This window comes from Mytilus galloprovincialis, chromosome 1 (genome assembly GCF_965363235.1).
Source record: "Mytilus galloprovincialis chromosome 1, xbMytGall1.hap1.1, whole genome shotgun sequence".
NCBI classification, from domain to species: domain Eukaryota; kingdom Metazoa; phylum Mollusca; class Bivalvia; order Mytilida; family Mytilidae; genus Mytilus; species Mytilus galloprovincialis.
Genome location: NC_134838.1, coordinates 83,915,141 through 83,940,345, shown reverse-complemented (window position 1 = coordinate 83,940,345; position 25,205 = coordinate 83,915,141). Strand labels below are relative to the sequence as shown.

Genomic DNA, 25,205 nt, shown 5'->3' with positions numbered 1-25,205 from the left:
ATGTTCTATTTTTAGCAATGGCGGCCATCTTGGTTGGTTGGCCGGGTCACCGGACACATTTTGTAAACTAGATACCCCAATGATGATTGTGGCCAAGTTTGGTTAAATTTGGCCAGTAGTTTCAGAGGAGAAGATTTTTGTAAAAGTTAACGCAGGACGACGACGGACGACGACGACGACGACGACGACGACGACGACGGACGACGGACGCCGGACGCCAAGTGATGAGAAAAACCAAGATTCTAACTTGAAATTTAATGGAAAATCAGAAGACCAAGAAAAACACCCACCAACAAAGCAAGAAACATTCAATAACGAAATGAAATATGAACACAAAGTAACTAAAAATAAAAATAGAAAAAATTATGTCATGTTCATATTCCAATCAAAGAGCTGAAAGCTCTGAGGAAAAATGACGCCACTGTCTCTAATATTGGGATATATTTATGCTAGTCTTGATTTTCACATACCGAGATAAGTTTAACATTGCAACATGTCTCCTAAGCATTTAATTGATATTCGTATATGAGTATGTGAAGTAAAGATGACAACTGACTTTTTTTTTTTAGTACAAATGAATAGGTCAAGAGTCAAGACTACCTGAATGATATACAGTATCCAATGACTACTGGCTGTTTTTTTTTTTTTTTTTTTTTTTTTTGTATAAATAAATAGGTCAAGACTACCTTAATGATCTACAGTATCCAATGAGGATTTTGAAAATAAATAACTCAGCCTTGATAAATCACAAAAATAAATGGTTTGTTCTGTGGTAGTTTGGAAATTAAATGACCTAACTTGCAATGTATTGAAAATAAATAACTCAGCAGGTCTAATCGAAAGTATGAGATGGCACCAGATTCCTGATAAATTCATCTTTTTTCCCCAAAAAAATCGGGAAACACTTCCCAATTTTTTTTTTTTTTATAATAAAAGTATAAATATTATTTAAATATACTTGAAATGTCTGAAAATTGGTTTCATTTAACTTGAGGTATATTGTCTCAGGAAACCTTACCTCACTTTTATTTTAATTAACATGACCGTAACTACATTGAGGTAAATGCCTCATGTAGGAAATTTCAAAACCAAACGCTTGTCTCCATATCAAATTGTGTTCATAGCGAGTGCCTAGCAAATAGTAAGTTCTGTTTTCTCTCAGACGTAGCTTTGATTTTTTTGGGATCAATGTTCCTTATTTATTTGTCTTTTGTTCATTGATTACCCTTCTGTATTCTGTTAGTGTTGCATTCCTTTTGTAATCTAGTAATATTGTTAAGAACTTGATCATGAGTTTAAAAGAAACCAGATGCTCCGCATGGCGCAGCTTTATATGACCGCAGAGGTTGAACCCTGAAGGGTTGAGTCAAGTATGGACACAACATTCAAGCTGGATTCAGCTCTAAATTTTGATTGTGATTAAATAGTTGACACAGCATAGGCTTCGGACACAGAATGAATGTGGTCTAATGAACTTAAAAAAATTTTTTGCCTTTGAGCAATTCACTATGCTGTTGAATATTAATCCTCTCAAAATATGTTTGAAGAAATTTTCTTTTTATTTATGAAATCTGAAATGAGAAAAATTGACCCCCCCCCCCAATTTTTTTTTCACATCCCCCTTTCCATTATTCCAAAACTGTTCTCAATTCAAATTTCTAATGGAGTATGCAACAATAACTACTCAACTGAATACATCATAAAATATTAAAATGTCAAAAAAAGTGCTTGTTATCACTGGATGGTAAAGATTGTTTTAATTTATCAGTTGGTAGTAAAAGTGAATATACATTGTATATTGTATAAAACAATGATTTAAGTTGATTCAACTACTATTCTGGACAAAGAAAGATAACTCCAAGTGAAAATTTCTTGCTATTGCGCATTATTGTGAAATTGAAAATACTTGCTATTGCACAATTCTGTGCAATTGAAGATTTCTTGCTATTGGCAATACTGTGCAATTGAAAACTTCTTGCTATTGCACAATACTGTGCAATTGAAGATTTCTTGCTATTGCTGAATACTTTGCAATTGAAAATGTCTTGCTATTGCACAATACTTAATATAATAATTTTGGATCCTGCTTTGGACCAACTTAAAAACTGACCCATAATCAAAAATCTAAGTACATGTTTAGATTCAGCATATCAAAGAAGCCCAAGAATTCAATTTTTGTTAAAATCAAACTTAGTTTAATTTTTGACCCTTTGGACTTTAATGTAGACCAATTTGAAAACCGGACCAAAAATTAAGAATCTACATACACAGTTAGATTTGGTATATCAAAGAACCCCAATTATTCAATTTTTGATGAAATCAAACAAAGTTTAACCCCAATTTGGACCAACTTGAAAACTGGACCAATAATCAAAAATCTAAGTACATTTTTAGATTCAGCATATCAAAGAACCCCACGGATTCAATTTCTGTTAACATCAATCTAAGTTTAATTTTGGGCCCTTTGGACCTTAATGTAGACTAATTTGAACGGGACCAAAAATTAAGAATCTACTAACACAGTTATATTCGGCATATCAAAGAACCCTAATTATTTAATTTTTGATGAAATCAAACAAAGTTTAATTTTGGACCCTTATTCCTAAACTGTTTCGACCAAAACTCCCAATATCAATCCCAACCTTCCTTTTATGACTTGACTATATATGTATTATTTATGATAAACAAATCATTAAAAATTGTATGTTTTCGAACATCATAAATATAGTTGTGAAAATGAATAATCGGTCCCATGCTTTGATGAAAATAAAAAATCTTTCTTCAATAGTGCAGAAAATGAAATAATCTGTCCTCTTAGTTTACAAAAATAAATAACTGATTAAAAACAAATCATCCTGACCCCCCCCCCCCCCCAAATGGTCGTCCCCTAATGCTCCCGAGGTCATATGTTATAGGACTAATTACCCACATACTCATTCCATAAGGTGCTAGTTATTTCTTTTACTTGAAGTAAATTCGATTTCTGTAGATTTACACAATAGCATAATATTGTTATACAAGTTTTATTTCACCTTGAAGATTAGACAAATAGGGATACTCCTTTGATTTTTTATTTCATGTCAGTCAGGTCGCTTTATATGAAACTTGAAACCACTTCTCTGCCATATTGATATTCCATAACAACTCTGCCAAACAATTGATAGATATGTCTCCAAAGCCCAAGAGCCTTGGCTCATCCCGAACAGCAATCTCAGTTTGTTTTTGCATAAAAATTGTTTCCACGTTCAAGCAATACTGATGTTTCTTAAAGTAAGTAAATCGAAGGAAAACGGGTCATTTTTAGCCATTTTACTGCGAGAAAAAAAAATCAGTAGGGGGCTGCGCCCCAAACCCCCCCCCCCCTCCTTAGGGGCCTCAATCGGCGGACCCCAAACCCCTGCCTCCCCTGAATTCGAACCCTAGATACGGCCCTGCCATTTAAGTTTATGCCAATGCATTGAACCATCATGGTATTAAACACAATACCAAGTTATTATAAATAATGGGCAGTGGCGGATCCAGAAATTTTCATAAGTGGGGGCTCATTGACTGACTAAGAGGGGGCCCGCTCCTGTCACGCTTCAGTGATTCCCTATATAAGCAACCAAATTTTTTCCCAAAAAGGGGGGCCTGGGCCCCCTGGGCAACCCCCCCCCCCCCTAAATCCGCCTCTGGTGGGTCAAAATATATTTTCATCTTGGGTGGCATTCCAGTTGTTGAAATTTGTGTCAGATTAGAACAATGAAAGAGACCTTTAGGAATTGATCTCAAAATTTAATATGGAGTCATAGTATGCACCCCCTGTCCGGTAACAAAAATAAACAAGATTGAAAGGATACATGTCAAGCGGCAAAATTTATCACCAGAGATTACAAGTCAAGAGAGGATGGATATGTCTCCAAAATGCTTCCCAAACTGGAACTTACTACAACAAGATCTCCAGACAAAAACTAACAAGGCGTTGAAGCCTAAATTAGTGTTTATGTAAAAAGTAGTTGAGGGGCTGGTTCACGCTATTGAACTAGACGAATTCCTCAAAAAAGCATGTCCGAAGAGAACCATAACTGCTGAGAAATTCAAAGAATACCACGCAACAATTATTGTGAAAAAGTGAAAAATCCGGCAAGTGAAGAATACCTCTGACTGTGAGTGTATTGACATTCCACCAAGTAAAACACCTTACAATATTAATTTGTATTTGTAAGACAGTGGTCGCGTCGAATTAGCTAGACGACACTGTTGTGCAGCATCAAACGTAGAGAGCTTCAAATCTGTTCTCACACCCGCCAATAAATCGGAGGCGATCTCTCAAACCGTTATATTAAAGCCAGCATCAATATCGACAATTTATTCACATGTCATACAGATACAGTCTGTTACAGACTCTGCTGCTGTAACTTTGTAAACAAAGATTGAGTCGGACCTGCCAAGTCTGCGTCGTTAACCACTAGCCCGATGCCCAAGACTAGTATTAAATTTTCAGCTCGGACTAGTAAATTTTAATTATCGCTATCCCGACCTGACTAGTAGGGAATATAACGTCCTTTCTATGTCATTTGCACATATTTGAAGTTTAGATTGACAAGTAATGCAGAAAAGATCGTCAAATTAATGCATGTCACGAACTTAACTATCGAGATCGATAATTAGACATTTATCCTGAGAAATGAAACAGAAACGTAAACCAGTCGCAATTAATATTTTCAGTACTTCGATCTGTAGAAAGTGGACCAACACGGACACATTATATTTTTATTATAATAAAGGCAGTTGTTTGTAAAACGAAAAGACTATCAAGTTTTCCCCCGATTAATTATATATCTTATGTTTTAACAATGTTTTAGTTTTATTTCACATAATCAATAAAGTTATAAAAAAAGATTTATGAGTTTCTTAACAGCATCGTGTTCGTACACTTCGATCTTTTTGGTAATAAGGACCGAACCATGTGTAATCAGACGATTCATGCGCACCGCGTTGGTATTAATTTCCGATTATTCAAAACTTCGTTAATCTGGATAAAAACCAGTATCTATCCAATGGATGTCAAGGTGATTCCGATTAATACTTTTTTAATGGTTGTTAAGTTGAAATGGTAAGAAAGGCTGACCTTATTTAGGAGAACTTTTTTGTCTAGCGATTGCTGATCATTGGTGTGTGAAAAGTCCAGAACCATGTCAAAATGGATCTATTTGTTTATTACGTAGATAAAAGCGAAAGCTTATGAAAAATATAACAAAGGGAAAGCTCATACCATTGTGGTAGCAATAAACATATGAACAGGTCAAAATGTTTTATTCTGTAAATAAATTATGTAAGCTGGTTCCCGGTTAATTACTACACAATAATGATAACACAAGCAGATTCCAGTTTGTATGTAAAATAGTAAATACGAAACCAAGCGCGGTAGGCGGAGAAATGTAATGGAAAGTAAATACGAAACAAGCGCGGTAGGCAGAGAAATGTAATGGAAGTTCAGGTCAATAGTATCGGAATCATGCCGCTGAAAGCGTCATTTTTCCAAAAATGCCTTGATCAGATGTTCTTAATGATACTTGAAGATACATTTCATGTTTATCTAAAGCAGGAGTTTATTCTACCCTCATGTAGAAATTACAGGGAATCTGTAAAATTTATCGCTTCGAACGCGTCAACGTCCGGATTCATTTGTATCGGGATTATACGGGGTGATAATTCACACCTTAAATTAATGTTGGCGTAACAAATGTGGTATGTGTGAATAACTTGATCAAATTCAAACTCTATTACCTTGTCACACGGTCAGAGCTATTTGTAATTATGTTCAAGACGCGCGTTTCGTCTGCAAAAGACTCATCAGTGACGCACGAATAAAAAAAATGATAAAGGTCAAATAAAGTACGAAGTTGAGGAGCATTGAGGACCAAAAATTCCTAAAAGTTTTGAAAAATACAGCTAAGGTAATCTATTCCTGAGGTGAAAAAGCCTCAGTATTTAAAACATTCGAAGTTTTGTACACAGCTAATTTATAATTATGACCATATCAATGATATTCACGAAGAATTTCCTTAGTTAGGTAAATTTATTAAGTCGTATGCATAAACTAACTTAAGTATGCATTTAACTAAGGATACTTAAATCGGAACCTTTCTCTAATTACCGTATGCTATATATTAGCTCATCACATGTAATCGTCTGTGTAAAAGTTTATGATTATTTACATTGATTGATCAATATAAAAAAGAAGATGTGGTATGATTGCCAATGAGACAACTATCCACAAAAGACCAAAATGACGCAGACATTAAGGATTAACAACTATAGGTCACCGTACGGCCTTCAACAATGAGCAAAGCCCATACCGCATAGTGAGCTATAAAAGGCCCCGATAAGACAATGTAAAACAATTCAAACAAAAAAACTAACGGCCTTATTTATGTAAAAAAATGAACAATAAACAAATATGTAACACATAAACAAACGACAACCACTGCATTACAGGCTCTTGACTTGGGACAGGCACATACATAAATAATGTGGCGGGGTTAAACATGTTTGCGGGATCCCAACCCTCCCCCTAACCTGGGACAGTGGTATAACAGTACAACATAAGAACGAACTATAAAAATCAGTTGAAAAAGGCTTAACTCATCAGATGGACAAAAATACAAATGGACGTGGCCCGGTACTTATACATCTCGACACAAAAAGACACAATGAACAGATCTAAGAGTACTCGCAGTTATCTGACAGCTAGTTCAAAGCCACTAACAACTAATAAAAAAATCATGCAACTAAGACTAAATTATTAATCCGTACACATCCAACATCCAATGGATTTAGTGTAAAGACGTCATAAACAGCCAGAGAAAAACATAACCTTGTGATGCATTCTTTTATTTCTAAGAGCTAGGGTTTAATTGAAACCGGTTTATAAAACAATTCAATAATACGTAACATATAACAATGATCTACAATGTTGAAACTGATAAATAAAATGGCTCATAAGACAAAAGATAGATGTTTTGATGCATAAGCCTAGGAAGAAAATATATTTGTAAACCAAAACTTTCCCCTACTTAATCTTTAATACATCTTTCATGTGTGTAATATTTTCTGGAGACAACAATATGTTTTTTTTAAACTCTTTTTAAAGGTTTTAATGACGTTCTGCCAGTGTAGGATTGTAAACATGTGCTACATGTAACAAATAATTTTATAAAACACTTTTTTTCAATAAGAATTTAACTAATCCTGCATCTTTTCCTGTATGGGCTGCCGTCCTCCACTTCCAGATAATTTGCTGGCATCCCCTTTTACAACAAAAAAGGTGGTGGGGTCTAGGAACAATTTTCCACGAATCCCCTGAGGTGAGGCTGTCTGTAGGGGAGGTGAGGACCCTGCCATGGCCTTCCTTCTGGCAGCTCTCCTCCGGCGGTCTTGTCGACTTCTGGTCCTCTTATTGACTTTTCTCTTCTCAACCTCCCCTGTACCTTTCCCTCAGTGGCACCTTCAGACCCCCCGTCTGACCCCCACCTACCTCTAACAAGGGCCCAGAGATTCCATGTGCATCAGGGTCCAGCTCCCACTGCTCCTCCTCCGGTACAATAACCACCAGCTCCTCCACCACTTCAGTGACGGAGGGCTGCACTGGGGAGGATGGCGGGCTGCCATTCCCCGGGTCTATTTCTGGTCTTCGACTTAACTTTCCTTCTTATTGTCCATCTGAAAAAAATTTACCTTAGAGTGCAGGGAGATCCTGGACACGTGCACTCCTGTGGAGACAGAACACCCAGGACACTGATAGGCGTCCATTCCGTCAGCCTCCCTGGGAGTAATATTCACACATCACCCATGAAACATTCCCTGCACTCGTCACACCTGATCATTAGACCCCCATCATCTGGTCCCCGGCATGAGCAATAAATGTTCCTACCCTTTTTCTCCTTAGATCCCAACTCCTCTATTTCCTTCAAATTTTTACTTATGACTTGGGCTTGTAGTTTTTTACACCAATTTGGGACTTTCCTATCCTTACACAACTTAATCCGGTCATGATGTGCCACTACCATTGCTTTTTCATTTTGACCCGGTAAAGGTATGGCGTGAGACTTTCCACCACCACCCCGGGGCCCTTCCATGATGGATTCAATTTTCGACATTTCCCCTGTGGTGGCTGTATCCAATTGATACACTAGATCCCCTACTTTGAACCTTTTGACCACCACCTTGAGGTCGTAATCCCTTTTGAGGCGTTCTTGTGCCGTTTTTAGATTGGCCCTGGCCAGCTCATGGGCCCCTTGGATGGCTTCCTCTAGGTCCGATACATATTTCTCTCTATCCTGAATATCCTCCCCCTGTGGCCCCCTGAACATCAACTCAGCAGGCTGATTGACTTCTCTGCCCAACATGAGATGATTAGGAGTAAACCCGGTGTTTTTACTAACTGACGCACGGAACGCATCAGCTAATTGCGGAAGGAATAGATCCCAGGACTTCTGATTTTTTCCAACAAAGCACCGCACTGAAGCCATCAGCGTTCGATTGCAACGCTCTACTTGACCATTTGAGGAAGGGCGGTATGGGGTGGTTCTACTCTTGTGTATTTGAAGCAGGTCACACATGGCTTCAAACAGATGGGACTCGAAGTTCTTCCCTTGGTCAGTGAATACTTGAAAGGGACTTCCGAAACGAGAGAAAAATTCATTCACTGCTGTACGGGCTGTTAATTTAGCGCCCTGGACTGGAAGGGGGATACATTCCACTCATTTGGTAAACTGGTCTATCATCATGAGTATATGTTCATTCCCTCGTTCAATTTTTGGGAGGGCCCCACAAAGTCTAAATGAACCCTTTCCACTGGTGCCCCGGCATGATGTTTTACCATAGGGTGACGGTTTGGACGGGTAGCCTTTTTGTTTTGGCTACACAGGGCACAACTTGCTACATACTGTTCAATCTCGTTCCTTATCCCTCTCCAATAATACATTGACTGGATCATTTGGTAGGTTCCACTACTGGACGAAAAAACAACTGTCCATACCCGTAACAGTCGATGTACGACTGTCTTATGTAGCAATACACAGTTAGGAGTTTAGTTTCGCATTTTGGCCCCTGTGGATTTTTCAAATAGGAAAGTTATTGTGTAATAAAATTCATTTTTAGACAGATGAGTGCTAATTTAGCCTTCAAAGATGGTTTATAAGTGCATCAAGATTATTTTTTACATGTTTTATGGGCTGTTTTCTGTTTGACAATCCGTATTTTCATAGCTAGACCGGCCATCGGTCCAGAAATTAATGTACTGTTTACAGAAAGTCTTTTTCTACACGAAGTTTTTGACGCAATTTTACAAAAAAATGAGACGAAAGATTTGCTGAATGATATATGTACACAGTTTCAGAAAAGGTATTACTTCAAGCGATTGAAATTCTACTTTTAGCCAAATTTTGGGAAAATATTTGACATTTCCCCCCCCCTTTTTTGCAATATTGTATAACAAATAAATGCAGATTGTTGCCATGGATACACCAAAAAGAAATTATATTTTACCATTTTATCTACTGGATATAAAATCTATGGAAGATTCTGATTACATACATATGCCCATATATGACACAAACAGTAAGCTTGATATTGCAAGAAAGCAATGAAAAGGGGATGGTAAAATTCATCAGGGCAAATTTTAGTATTCTTTCCTAACTGTTTATTGCTACCTTAGTTTGTGAAAGACTGGTGATGATTGTCAAATCTGTCATATTTCGTTGCAACAGTTCATTTATGTCTGTCCCAACTCTTTTACGGGATTTGAAAGTCAAAAAATGCTACCAACAGTCATTTAAAAACTGTCGCAGTGGTTAACGGTGTTGTCACAGTCAAAATCTATTTATTATAGTCTTTCTAATAGTTGTGGCAGTGGCATAATTTGGTCCCCCCTTGATGGCCCGCTGTCGGAATATCATGACACAACTCCATGAGCCTCTTCCGAGATACTGGAGGGATAACCACCCTGTTTGAATCCCCTGTAGGCCCTTTCTTGTACATGATGTTATCCTAAGGATAAATAATTCCAGATTTAGCCAATAGTACTTGGTGGCGGGGCCGCTAAGGAAAATTTCCTCCTCAGAGGGTTCCCCCTTTGTTTTTCTCCATTGTACCACCCATTTTATATCATCCAAGAAGGCCAGCACTACCCGCCATGTTAAGCCCAGGAGTACAAGGCTGATAACTCGCGCGTATTTGGCTTGGGCATTGCATAGCCCAAATGCAATGCGTGTAAACTCAAACAGCTGGACTGGGGCAAAAGCCCACTCGGATACGGACGGCTGAATTACCCCAGACTGTAGCATTTTTTCCAACTGGGCCTCCCCTCCTTGAGTAAAACCTAAGGGGGTACGCCGCATTCGCTGTTTAATAGGGGGATGATCACCCGTGTCAATGCTATGTTCCAAGGCAGTGAAATGACCCAGGTCCAAGTCACTACAAGCACATCCTGAAATTCCTGTAACAGGGAACACAGGGTCTCCAGATCCTCCAGGTCTAGAATTCCCTTATCCTCCCTTAATTCCCAGATTTTTGCTGCAATTTTAGCCCCCACCCCTGGAATTAATGGGCACACTTGGAACACAAATAATAAACAATAAACAATTTAGGTTTAAATTAGGGCTTGGACAGTGGTATCTACTGAAAAGGGGTATTTATACTATAGAACTGTTTTTTGTTTGGTTTTACAACAACATTTTTTTTTAACTGGGGATCAAGCTTATAAGTTGACCCCAGAGGTATGTATGTAAAGGGCAAGTGTATGTGTGTGGGTTTTTTTTACATTAGACACTTACAATAGTTCTTCTTTCTGTTTGCAAATGGAAGCTGAACTGCGTAGGTCAACTTAATGCAATACGCGGCGGAAGTGGATTTGGGGTCTACACAATTCCTTACAAGGGTTTTGCAGAAAAATTAAGGGGTTTACACAGGTCCCTACAAGGGCTCCGCAAACGGCCAAGTGTGAAAAAATCCCTAAAAATAAAAAACCGTGACTAAAACTTAGCCACAAAAGGTTGCCTTCCCGGTCCTGTAACTTTCCCTCCCAAATAAACCCAACAAAGCTGTGGTTAGCGAAAACTGAAAATAGGTAACCTGTCAGGGATCCCCTAAAAACAAAATGGAGGTGCTGTTTGGGGCCCCTTAAAAATCGGTATTTCTCGATTTAAAATTCAACTCCCCGAGTGAATAGGTACGAAAAATGTTCGCAGCGCCAATGTAAGCTTCTACAAACTTACCGTGACAATATCTCGTACTTTAATTGCTATGGAATCGTCTCAGAGATTAAGCGTGCGTGTCTGCTTGCTTGTAGTCCTAGTTGGCCCGAGACCACAATTAATTCCTCTATCATTTCTTTATAACGTTTTGTCGCATTAAAAAAAAATTGCCTATTCTTTTTGTCTAATTTTTTGTGTGTATAATGTACAGTACAAGTCCAAAAATATATGCAATTTTCAGAAAAATTGCATGTATACATTATTCAAATTTGGCCAATACACATCCATACCCCTATAGGCAAGTCAAGAGATGTTCCGATAAGTGTAAATATTACATTTTTGCACCTGGTCTAATCACTCTTTCCTGATCAAAATCAGTTAAAATAAAACACCCAAAAGTTTATTTCAGCTCCCTTTTTTCATTTCCACCCCAGAAAAGCTAACAAATGTATGAGAAAAGGCTTTTTAAGCGGATCATTAATTGTGGTCTTGGGCCAGTTTTCGATTGACAGATCCGGAACGAGGCTCTCCGTCTTCCGGATCTGTCTCCTCCACCAGTGGAGAACCACCAACGACCCTGGGGTACTACAAGTCTGTTTTTTTGGCAGTGGAAATTGAAAACTTATTTGCAGCCACTGTAGCTCTTTTCGGAGCAGGCGAACGTACCCTGAAGCATGAATTTTTTGAAAGACCAGGTAAAAATCTATGAAATTTATACAATTTTGATTATGAAAAATGTGCAGTTATCATGTCTTTAGAGGTATGCACATGACCTGATTTCTGGGTTTTTAAGCTTAAATTAGGTAATGTTTTCCCAGTTTCTCTGGATAAAACTTTTTTATACTATTTAAAAGTACACTTTTTTTTATTGCATTATACATATGACTTATGATTCGGTAAAATTAATGAATATAGTCTTCAAAAACCAATCATAGGGAAGGTTCGTTAGTCATATGATATGTTCTTTTTAGTGAAACTACATTAAGTACGTTCTCACTCTGTCTTTTAGATAGTGAATTTTTAAATATGATTATTTTGTCAAAATGGCAGAAGAACAAATTATTCTGTCAATAGAACAAAATTTGCAATGGATTTTTTTTTTTTTTTAGAAAATCTAGATTCAAACTTGTGACAGTAAAGTGAAACATATGAAGAAGAGAAAAAGAAGTTTGTTTTAAATTGACTGATTGCTGGTTTGTTTTGCTTTCAGCAAAATTAACTGTTTACAAAACTTTGAACTTTTGAAATACTAAGGCTCTCGGGAAGAGATTTTCTTAGCTGTATTTGGCAACACTTTTAGGAATTGTTGGTACTCAGTGCTCTTCAACTTCGTATTTAATCGGGTCTTTAACATTTTTTGATTCGAGCGTCACTGATGAGTCTTTTGTAGACGAAACACGCGTCTGGCGCAAGTAAAAAAAATCAATCCTGGTATCTATGATGAGTTTATTCAGTAGCATTGGCTACTGGGGCCCTGCTAATCAGTTGCGGACCTAGGATTTCCGAAAAGGTGGCTCGCTGACTGAAAATGGAGGCCCCTCATGGGGATGTTCAATTAATCACATTGTCACCGTGACATTTTTTTTTGCGAAAATATCACATAATCCGCATTATAAAAAGGGGCAATCATTAGTTATGAGATATATATTTTAAAAAACCTAAATTATGATATATTTTTGTTCAATCATTAGTAAAAATGAAACAGCCTGTAATAAGAATTCGCTTTTAGCAGCCAGTTATGTTCAATTTTGTCACTTGAAATTAAGTTAAGTAGAACAAAGGTTTTGATTACCTGGTTCGATCAACATTAGAATAAAAATTTCCAACTTTTTTAGTTTTAAACAAGATCATCAAAAATACAGTACTCAAATGGTTATCAAATAATCAAAAAGTCATGAAATGTGTTGTCCGGTAATCAAATAAGGGAGCTACCATTTGATTTTTACGGGGGGGGGCGGCTAGGATGAAAAATTTTGTCCTGCATTTTTTTTTAGTTGTAATCTCTGTCCTGTCTTTTTATTTTTCACTCTATTCGGTCCTGCCTTCTTTTTATTAGTTTATCCTGACTTTTTTTACCTAAATTGTCATCCTGCCTTTTTTTTGCAAAGTGTCTCATCCTGCCTTTTTTACTCAAAACTCCTGTCCTGCCTATTTTTTTCAAATTTCATCCTAGCCCCCCCCCCCTAAAAATCAAATGGTAGCTCCCTAAGTAATCACTAAAAAAGTAATCACATATATAGTCAAAAATCCCATTATATATAGATATAGGTTTCAGAAAGGGGGCAGCTCCAGTCAAGCTTCAGTGATTTCTTATAAATTAAAGCTACCAAAATTTTCTACATTTAGGAAGAAATATAAATATAGCAATCCTTAAACAATTTTTGAAATATTTGAAAACCCGCGGCTTATATTGACGTCAATGTAACATAGACGACAAAAGGAGGAACTGTTTGGCCAATCGAAAATGATCTTACATCACGTGAAATCGATACGGAAGAGAAGAATTCCGAGGTCAATCATATTTTCGCATTCTTCTGAGGTAGTTGTTTTTAGTTGCAGGCCTTTAGCATAATAATGGGTTGACATTTCCAAACACCAAATATTTCACCTGAATGCATTCCCTACTAAAAATACCATCTATGTATCTCTTCACACCTTCATTTCCCCTCCTGCAGGCAAGCCGGTTAAGTGGCCTTCACCACTTGTTTTTGCGAATATGTAAACACTACGGTCTATTCTCGAAATTGCTTTTTAAGAAATCTGTTTCATCACTTGTTGGGTGGAAAAGAAACACTCATACTGTGAAAAGAAATTTGAAACATGTAACTGATAAGTCAAAATTTTAATTGACTAATAACATCAAATTATGCATAATTTATCATTTATCCAAAAAAACACATGAATATGAAGCTGGTTTTGCAGGTTTGCTTCTCCTAGGCCTGCTTTGATTCATCCAATGTGTTTTGACTTGAGTAAGAAAAACAGTGCTGATGGGCATGTGTGCAATCTTTAGGACTCAAAGTGAAAACTCTGTAAACATCAAAAAATTATCCTCGTCTCATGGATTTTGATGCTATAGAGAATGCATTGTGACCTCATAATTTCCAATGAAAAAGCATGCCTATTACAAATTAACATGACGAATGAAACATATGATCTGTCCATAATTATTCAGCATTGGTTTTACCTTTTATTGACCGCGATAATACATAGCTGTTAAGTCCAATCCCAAAAAAAGCCACTTAGACAACTTCTTGTTTTGGTCAAGTCTTGCAAAAATTTAATTACATCAGTAATATCTTACGATGGTTCAAACATGTCTTAGAAAAAGCTTTACACATAATAATTGTTTAAACAGGGCCTCAGATAACTTAACCATGTTAACTGGATGAAAAAATTTTGTAATTTCAATACTTATCCGCATTGCATTGCATTAAAGATGATCAGCTATAGTTGTATGAACAATTTCATGTTCAAAATATATGTTACATAAATAAATTAAAGAACTTACTACTGATGTATTACATCAGTTATTTATTTTCATTCTTTTTTCACTTTTTAGCTCACCTGGCCTAAAAGGCGAAGTGAGCTTTTCTCATCACTTTTCGTCTGTCGTCCGTCGTCGTTAACTTTTACAAAAATCTTCTCCTCTGAAACTGCTTGGCCAAATTTAACAAAACTTAGCCACAATCATCATTGGGTATTTAGTTTAAAAAATGTGTCCGATGACCCGGCCAACTAACCAAGATGGCCACCATGGCTAAAAATAGAACATAGGGGTAAAATGTAGATTTTGGCTTATAACTTTAAAACCAAAGCATTTAGAGCAAATCTGACATGGGTTAAATTGTTGATCAGGGCAAGATCTATCTGGCTAACAATTTCCAGACGAATCGGACAACCTATTGTTGGGTTGCTGCTCCTGAATTGTTAATTTTAAGAAAATTTTGCAGTTTTTGGTTATTATCTTGAATACTATAATAGATAGAGATAAACTGTAAACAGCAATAATGTTTAGCAAAGTAAGATCTACAAATAAGTCAACATGACTAAAATGGCCAGTTTACCCCTTAAGGAGTTATTGCCCTTTATAGTAAATTTTTAACAATTTTCATAAATTTTGTAAATTTTTGTAAATTTTAACAAAATATTTTCCTCTTTAACTAATGGGCCAAGTTCATTATACATAGAGATAATTGTAAGTAGCAAGAATGTTCAGTAAAGTAAGATCTACAAACACATCACCGTCACCAAAACACAATTTTGTCATTAATCCATCTGTGTCTTGTTTAAGGTGGTACCTAACACTACAGGGAGATAACTCTGTAAAGTCAGCTAAATGTTTTAATTACGTTGTGAGGTAAAGGGAATAATAAGCTTCACAAAGATCAAAATTGGTGTTTGTCAAATATAACCAGTATAATTTTTCTGACAAAATGGTTGGTTAAAAATTTTTGAAATTTTTATATTTTTGTTAAAGGGTCAAAGTAAATACTTTGTCAAAATTTTATCAAAATTAAACGAGCCAAATTAATTTTAGTGAAAGTGTTAGGTACCACCTTAATATGCACATAGACCAAGGTGAGCGACACAGGCTCTTAAGAGCTTCTAGTTTTAAATCTCCTGCCTTATCATCCTGGGACTAAGTATTTAAAATTAACATAAAAATATAAAGTCACTATTAACACTAATGAAACTGCATGGCAGAATCCTGCACATGTTCTGTGTAACTAAACAATCTACAAAATAAAAACATGTTGACCAGTATATTGTATAAGTATCTATAACCTGTTTTTATGTTTAGTTATGAAACTATGATACATAAATTATTTTGTATAAAAAGAAAAATTAAACTTCTGACTATAAAACCTGTTTTGGTTAAGCAAAATTGAGAATAGAAATGGGGTATGTGTCAAAGAGGCAATGATCATACCAAGGAGCAGAAAACAGCCAAAGGCCACCAAAAGGTCTTCTACATACTAAGCGAGAAAATCCTGCACCCTGAGGCAGCTTAAGCTGAATCCTTTAACAGAAATCTGTACTTTTTCAGTGAAGATGATTGTCACACTAAACCAGGGCTTCCAAAAAATATTTGAGCCAACCAGACATTTTATATCTGATCTTGATTTTAATCCCCTAAGACTTTACTTTGATATGAATTTGATATTCGGATGTAAACTGTTAAATTGGCTGTGCATCATTCATAGTGTGCACATTAGCGTGCTCATATCTGCCTTAGACTCTTTATTTGTTCAAAATAACATTGTCAAAAACTTTACTTTTGTTTTTAAAACCTAAACTGGATGTTGACTTGTCAATGGTAAAACATGGACCATAAACATGATAAAAGGATATGTAAAATCCGTGTACGTTAACAAAGCACGACTGAGTGAAGAAGCTCTTTCCACATTATTTCTTCAACAAACTACTTGAAATGAACATTAGATACAGTTATCAATGATAATTTTAGCATTTTTGAAGAAATGTAGGATGCATAATTAAATTTAAATTTCCCACCTGTGCACATGCGTACACGTGTTCCAGTTCATACAACGTAGTTCTGACGAGTTTTCATTTACAGTGGCGGATCCAGAACTTTGCCTAAGGGGGGGGCCGCTCCAGTCATGCTTCAGTGATTCCCTATATAATCAACCAAATTTTTCCCACGAAAGGGGGGCCGGGGCCCCCCCCCCTGGATCCGCCTATGATTTAAACCTTTTTAAATTTTTCATCAAATCATGTTGATAACCAAATTTCTTATAATTTTAATCTTTTGGACTAATTCAATTAGATACAAACCGCTGAAATGTAAGAAAATAATTGTGAATAGACCGATAATTTTTACGATGTCCGGTACTGAAAATAGTTTACCTGTCATCTGAACAGGTAGATTTCAGCTGTCCAACAACTAATTAGCCTTGATTAAAATTAGAAAGTATTGAAGTATGGATTGTTTTGACAGTATTTGATCATCATATCACTTTGTTTATGACCAGAAATTTGTGGATGTTAAAGACAAAAGGTTGTGTCAAAAAGATTGTGAATTATGTTAAAATGACCGAAAAAGCCTTGAAAACTAAAAAGTAGATGACAGTTTCATGCTTTGCCCAGCCAGACTTTTACCGAACATTTTACAAATGACCGGAATATATGACCGTTTTGGAAGCCTTGCACTAAACTCTGAAACAAATAAATGAATGAAAATTTATAAAAAAAACATTTGAAACTATTAAAGGCTAGAGGCTCTTGTCTTGAGACAGTGCAAAAAAGGGACGGTGTTTAGCATGTTTTATGAGATCTCAACCCTCCCCTATACCTCTAGCCAAAGGAGAATAAACACACAGTTAAAAATGACAATGATACATAAGTTATCAATCAATCATTTTGCCTACAGTAGTAGATATACATGTATAAGAAGATGTGGTATGAGTGCCAATGAGACAACTCCATCCATGTCACAATTTGTTAAAGTAAACCATTAATCACGAGGATTATAGGCCTTCAAAACAGAACCTTGGCGTACACTGAGCAGCAAGCTCTAAAGGGTCCCAAAAATGGCCAGTGTTAAATCATTCAAACTGGAAAACCAAGGGTCTAATCTATATTAAAAAACGACATGTAAATACATGTCTCTACAGTACAAAAAAATGTATTTCCAATATTTGTTTCTTCAATGGTTATTTTGTGCCTGTAAACATGTAGTTAAGACATCCCTGAAATTACCTATATAAAATACACAACTGAAGAGAATAGAATTCACAAATCAATATTTATAATAGAATATGAAGGTTTGACAGGATAATCTAGGGCTAAATTTAAATCTAGAATTCAAAGACATTACAATGTAAAGGAAAAAGGGGCATAATCAAAATGGAGTGATCAAGAGGAAAATAATAAACACATGATAAATTAAAGATCCATCTGGAAAACTTTTTTCAATGTACATGTTCATGTAGAAAAAAAATCAAAATTGCATGGCTGATTATCTTCTACATGTATTACATTTCCATATACATTTATTTTGTACATACTTAATACCTGTTACAGAGTGAATTATATTTGTATGACAATCTTTATATAATTTCTGACTACTTTCAGATTTTGTGTATTGAATAGAATTAGCTGATAAAAAGATTTAAAGAAGACTTCAAGTTGTTATTTATATCTAGTAAGTAGTAAGATGTTTAGAAAAGAAACAGGAAGATCAATTCATTTGAAGAACAATTCATATAGTATAATACATTTGTCCTTTGCCCCAACTGACAAATGAAAACAATTCAAACCAGAAAACTAATGGCAGAATTTATTTACAAAATAATGATTGAAAAACAAATATGTTACACAGCTACAAATGACAACCACTGAATTAAGGCCTTTATTTGGGACAGCATATACAGTATGTGGCATGGCTTAACTTGTCTGAAGGGGCAAACCCTTCCCTAACAGTGGTGTTATACATGTATATGAAATGATCTGAACTGTGAACTCTCTTTTTTTACACTGAACCTAAATGTTTAAACAAAGTTTTTTTGTATTTGTGCTTAATATTTGATAGCAAGTGCTAATTATGGGGTTCAATCACCACTCAAAGAACTATGAAGGTGGGAAATTAAAATATAATGGGCACCTTACCAGGAAAGGTTCGTAAAAAATGATAAAGTGAAAACTATAATGAAATATGTTTATATTGCATACTGAAATAAATTTTTGAAGGATTATTCCAACTGAGTACTAACAATAACAAAAGAAGACAGTCATGGGACTAAAGTGAGTCCCCACTAAAAAAATGTGCTATCATTTCAATTAAAATCAATATTTTTCCAAAAAAGATATTACTGAGTTACTTTAAGAGCTATTTTTATTAAACAAATGCCATAAGATGTAGAAATGTCTGCAAATTTATTATTTATTTAGCCATAGTTTTTGTGTGGTTCGTTTTCATTATCTGATGGGTTCAACACAAATGCAAATTTTTACTACATTTGTATTTTAATTTGGTTAGAATACATGTATATAGCAAACTTTTCAAGAAATATTTTTCTTTGTGCTCATCTCGTCAGAAAATTAAAATGAGCATGAACAATATCATGACCAAATAAACAGTAAAACTTTAAACATTTCTACAGCTTATGGTATTTATTTGATATAAATTAGTCATGTAGTTACTTAGTAATATTTTTTGAAAAATATTGATTTTAGTTGAAATGATAGGACATTTTTGTAGTTGTAATAAATTTGTATTATTTTGCTCTTCACATAACATGAAAGTAAACTTAAATTCAGAAATTAAAGCAAGCATTTATTATTGCTATTTTCACATGACCAACCAAAGTTTGAGAATAATTAATACATTTTCAGGAAAAGCAAGACACAGGTATATTTGTATCAGATATTAAAGTGCGATTGCTTATTACTGTACTGGTAATACTCATCCAGTTTTGTTATTGCCATAAATAAATATCTTGCAATAACTTATGAGTTCACGGAACTTTTTTTATCTATGCTAAACATTTTAATATATTGCAAGTTGGAATAATTAGAATTTTGATAGATCGTCATTTTTATCAGTGACCTATAGCAGATGTGCTGGAGTTGTCTCCCTTTGTATGTTGAATTTTCAAATTTGAAATCAAAAAGAGGTTTGCCACATTTTGTCTACATTTAGTAATTCGTTATGATTCTTTTTAATTGAGTTATAAAATTCACTTTTATTTTGTCACTTTCAATCCTTATTTATCCTGGAAAAAAGTGCATCATATGTTTTAAAAGGCAATTTGCTTTGATTGTTAGCATGTGGCACCATTTTGAGTTCAGTTACATATTCTTAGATTAGCTTGGGTTCTCAGTTCTTTTTGTTACCTTGACTTTCACCTATGTGTATTTGAACATTGAACATCAGTTAACTACTGTTGCCTCTAATAAATCATCTTTGCCTTGTTAGTGAGCTAGGATACCTGTTTAACCATTGCTTCTGATGTAATACCTTGATTTAGATCATTGTTTTACATGGAAATAAGATTCAACTACTGTAGTTCCTTATTTCATTTTTATAATCAAAGATAGTGTCAACATTTGATTTTGTTGTGTTTTAAGATAGCTTTAAAATGAATTAGTTTGACTGAATAATCATAATTTGTTATATTTTTTAAACTGTTAAATACATATAGTTTTGTTAATGTCATAGGGGAATTCCTCTGTCATCTGCAAATTAGACTGCAATCTTGTATATATAGTTCATCAAAATCAACTTATTTTAGCTTGTTCATGTTAAAAAATTATGCCATGTTTTGAAATGAAATAATACTGGTGAAATTTTGTTTAATCTAAATGATGATTTTTTTCTCTTCATATAATTCGCTTCCATTAATTGGAAACCACAAAATTAAATCCAAATGAAAGTTAATATAGAGACAAAATCAAGCAATTTTAACCACACAAAAATTAGTTTTTCTACAGAAGTCAAAAGTTATCAGCTAGATGAATACTACCAATAAGTCAATATGGCCAAAGTTCTCAGTCCATTAAAGAATTTATAACCTTTAAATGATGATTTTTTTTTTTATCAATATAAGAGTTGTCTAATATTCAAATCATTATAGCTAGACTGAAGTTATTATAAGCAAAAACTATTGCCAGCACAAGACCTTCAAACAAATCATTATGATTGAATCGTCAAAAGACTCCTGACAGGAAATTTGCTCAACTCCAATAACTCACAAAGATGAGACTTTGGCATGAAGTTCCCTGCAATTTAAGTGGCTGCATCATCAGTTTCATAGTTTGTGTTTATGTCAGTTTAACCACTATGATAGGTCAATACAATTTTGAATGAAGGTGAAGTGGCATTGGCACATCCTATTTCCATGGAGATTATTTGGCCTTGAACCTTAACTTATGGTTTATTGACTTGGATGTTTTGCAATGTGTCAAAGTGTTGCCATTTTAATATCAATATTTGTATCTTACTAAGTTTCTTTTTAAAAGACATACAGGTGAGACATTTTTCTGTGTCAACAGTTAAGTAACCCCAAATCACAATTTCAATCAATATATTTGCATTTTGACTGATAAAAAATGCATCTTCAAAATTATTAAAATTGATAGACATAATCTCTTTCCAATACAAATTATCTGTAAGATTTAACCATTGGCCCCAACAATTTCCAATCCATATGTACAAATATTCTATACATAAATGCTAGCTGATCTGACAACACAGGCTGCTTGTAGCCTTTTGTGATGTATATATAATTTCAGCTATATACATGCTGTGTGTTAAGTATTATGAAGCATATTTTATAAACCATTAACTCACCCCATCCGCCAAGTGAGGTTTGGAGTATATACAATGTAGGAACCAATATCTTAGGTATTAGTCCCTTTGAGGATCAGTTAACTTCCTCTTAAACCAGGCTGCTACTTATTGCTATTTGTTCTGTCAAAAAGACTATAATACAATGTAAAGAAATATACAGATTTCATCGATGTGTCATTTTCATGATAATACAGGGAATATATTTACTTTCATCCATTATTCAGCATTGTTGATTAATGTTTGATAACATTGGTCAGTTGTTATTAATAGTGGTCAATGGTGATAGAAATGACTCCTTCTGTCACAGATTAATGATAAATGGCAGGGGAAAATTAGAACCTACTTAAAGGGTGTTTATTATTACCAATCTTTTCTGTCAATTTAGTAATAATTTTGCATTATTGGTACTGTGACAAACAAGAAAATTGATAATTCTAGTCGGGCAACAATGAAGAGTGATTAATATTATAGACTTTGGCTATATATGGATCAAACAGATTTGCATATACATTTATCTATTTTCAATGTACAATAATCATAATAAAGCTTCGTTCTTTAGGATTCAGATGTAACGCTTGTTTTAAGAATCAATATAAACCATAAAGTACCAATTTACGTTTCTGCAGAAATTTGCCCACACATATTAAAGTTAAGCATTTTATATTTTCATAAGATTGTCCAATTTTTATAAATAAATTTTATATGACAGTTATTTATTAATTATGATGAAAATATGACGTCAGAATTTTGTTTTCCTTTTGTTAAATATTCATATGTAAATATAGACTGAACAAAAACTGTTACTTACATCAATCTAACAATAGAATAAAAGGTTTGACACTGCATCAAAATATTCTTTTCATATAAACTAAATCCTGCTTAGAGGTTAAGTATTGTAAGTATGTATTATAAATTGTTTTCTTTACAAACCATCTAATTTTGTATAATTTTAGTAATTTTTAATCATGTGAATCTAAAAAAAAAATAATTTTTTAATGAAATTAAGAATTTGAAGGAATTAAACTGAAACTGGTTGAAATTATTTAAGATTTACACATTTGCCTCATCAAAGTACGTCTTTGTGAAGTGAGCTGTTGGAAATGATGAAACTTTTCTCATGCCAAGTATTTCTTTATTTGAAACCAAGATAAATTCTGCACTATTTTTTGAAATGTGCAAATTTAACAAAGACTTGAATAGGGGACAATCAATGGTGGTATACTGAGTCAAAAAAGTTTAGCAACAAACTTGTGAAATTTTGTATTATTGCAAAATAATAACAACATATAATTTTTATAATAACAAAATGGAATTATGACATGTCAGAAGCAACATGAATGTTTATCACTCACATTCATTAGGATTTTTTTTGTATGGAGCGTGGGAGGGTCAAAATGCGAAAAAGAGTATAGTGTTATTCAAAATCAATTTCTCAGCCATGCCCTAAGTGCACCAATGAAGGACTGGCAGGCACACCAGTAGCTGCCCTTAGTTAATGCACTACTCTTGTGGCCGGAAAAAACTTGTCACACGTTGACGTGAACGACCTATCCTGTGCAGTTGCAATTTGTCGATATCTGTTTGTTAGTCTCTAAACTGTTGCCATATGCACATTAAATCAAGCCACAATGTCAGCAATACTCATTCTGGCATCAACCATTCCAAGAGCTTTCTGAAGGTCATTTTCTTACCAATGGTATGCTTCTGAACGTTAACTAGTGAAAAAGAAAATTTCAATATAGTTTCAAAAGTACAGGTACAGAAGGTAAAACATCAAATGAAATGGCGTGAAATCAATCACCAGGAAAAAAAGTACAACTGTTTTAAATTACAGCTGGTAAAACAGGATTATATCAAATGTATAAATAATTTTTTTCCAGAAACAACAAAAATTAAAAATTAAAAAAAAAGTGTTGCTAATCTTTTTTGGCTCTGTATATATTTACGCCTATAAAACACTTACTCATCCTATAGTAACTAGTAATGTATACTTTATTGTCCTATTTAATGGCAATGAGGAATATTTTAACTGCCGAAGATGAAGCTTCAGTTCAATAAGTAGTAAGACTGCAAAGGTTGAGGTAAAAACATAAGTCATTTCACAATTAAATCAACAATTTTGTTTTTAATTTAGCAACATTGTTATGCCTTGTTTTAGATGGCAGAGGCATTATTATACCATATTGATATCTGTCTGTATTATTTTTTCGTTAGTTAGTGTCATATATTAGCTTAAAATTTCTGTTTAAGGTAGTTTACATGTACATGTGTACCATGAATTTGTGGTCACATGAACTTTAAAAAAGTTAGTACATTATGTTAATTACGATATTTATTTTTTAATTTATGCTATATTAGGGTGTTGACCCTGATTTCCTAATTACTATATATGCATAGAAATTTGCAAGTGTGAATTACTCTACTTGGCATAATGATGTTCAGACACAAATTTTTGTTTTACCCTTTGGTATGCTTTTAAATTTAGGTCATCATCTTTGGTTTTCATGCTGAACTCGCCTCAAATATGGGAGGTTGTTTTTTATCTTTTGATTTTATGTGGTATCACACTTTTACATGTACTGATATTCTGTTAAGTACAACATTTGTTTGCCCTCTGCATTTTAAAACATATTTTTTTTGTACTAAAATTTACATTGTTTTGATGTCATCTATCAGTCAAGTCATATGGCATGATTGATATTTCATTAGTTTACACTGAATAAATAGATTTACCTCAAGTATCACTATCATTACAAATTAATAACTTAAATACATATATACATGTAGATGACAAAGAGGCTTGGTGTTTTCATAGCAAGTTCAGGCTACTAATAAAGTTACAACTCAGTTCTGGCTATCATTATGCAAGTTCAGTCAGTTGACTTAATTTCTTTTAGCTTTAAGGTATTTAAGGTAAATGATTTATTATAGAATGATTTTTTATTAGCTTAAAATTTTCTGACATCTTACTTTAGGCACTGGATCCTAATGAATTTGTGTTATTTCTGTACTAATCTGTCTGTTATAATATTTGGGAAAAAAGAATTTGACTTATATTACTGCTGCTGAGTAACGGACTTTACTTAAATATAAGTTAACATAGAATTGTACTGCCTGAGTTTGTCAACATTTATTTTCCTCAAGTAAAACATCAAGATGTTGTCTCAACTGGACAAATAGTCAAACTCTTTTTAAATTAACCTACATGTACCCTCAATTCAATTTACTTACCTTTAAATTTTTGTAAAAAAATGAAATTAACTGGTCGAGCAGGCAAGTTGAATTTTGGATAAGTTTGCTCCAGTCTCTACTTGCTGCAGGCCAATATGAGATCTCTAATTTTTAAGTACTAGAAATAATATGTATATGAATATATGCTTATCTTGGAGATCATACTAGAAATAATGATATATAAGACAGAACATAGGATATCTTGATTGCACTGATGTCTGACCGTCATCATGTTGAATTACGGCCTTTTAAATGTAATTGACACGAAAAAAATGTTCTTGCTTTTTGACTCACCTTTACAAATAAGGGGAGACAATACTTAGGCATGCTGATTCTGGAATCAGCGCCTACAATGTATTAAAGTTTGTAATTTAAGGTCAGTTTGACAGGGTCTGAAACCTAATGATAAGTCAATGATATAT

At 34.3% G+C, this 25,205-nt stretch overlaps 1 protein-coding gene across 5 annotated transcripts in view; it reads left to right on the top strand.

Annotated features, from left to right (window-relative positions):
- Positions 1–13,689: 13,689 nt before the first annotated feature.
- The window catches only part of LOC143042399 (plasma membrane calcium-transporting ATPase 2-like), a 110,032-nt gene continuing 98,516 nt past the window's right edge, over positions 13,690–25,205 (top strand). For all 5 annotated transcript variants that reach the window (XM_076214741.1, XM_076214735.1, XM_076214683.1 and 2 more), the window contains exons 1-2: positions 13,690–13,776; positions 18,336–18,405. The gene's annotated coding sequence lies outside the window, so the exon portion shown is untranslated. The remainder of the gene's footprint in view (positions 13,777–18,335; positions 18,406–25,205) is intronic.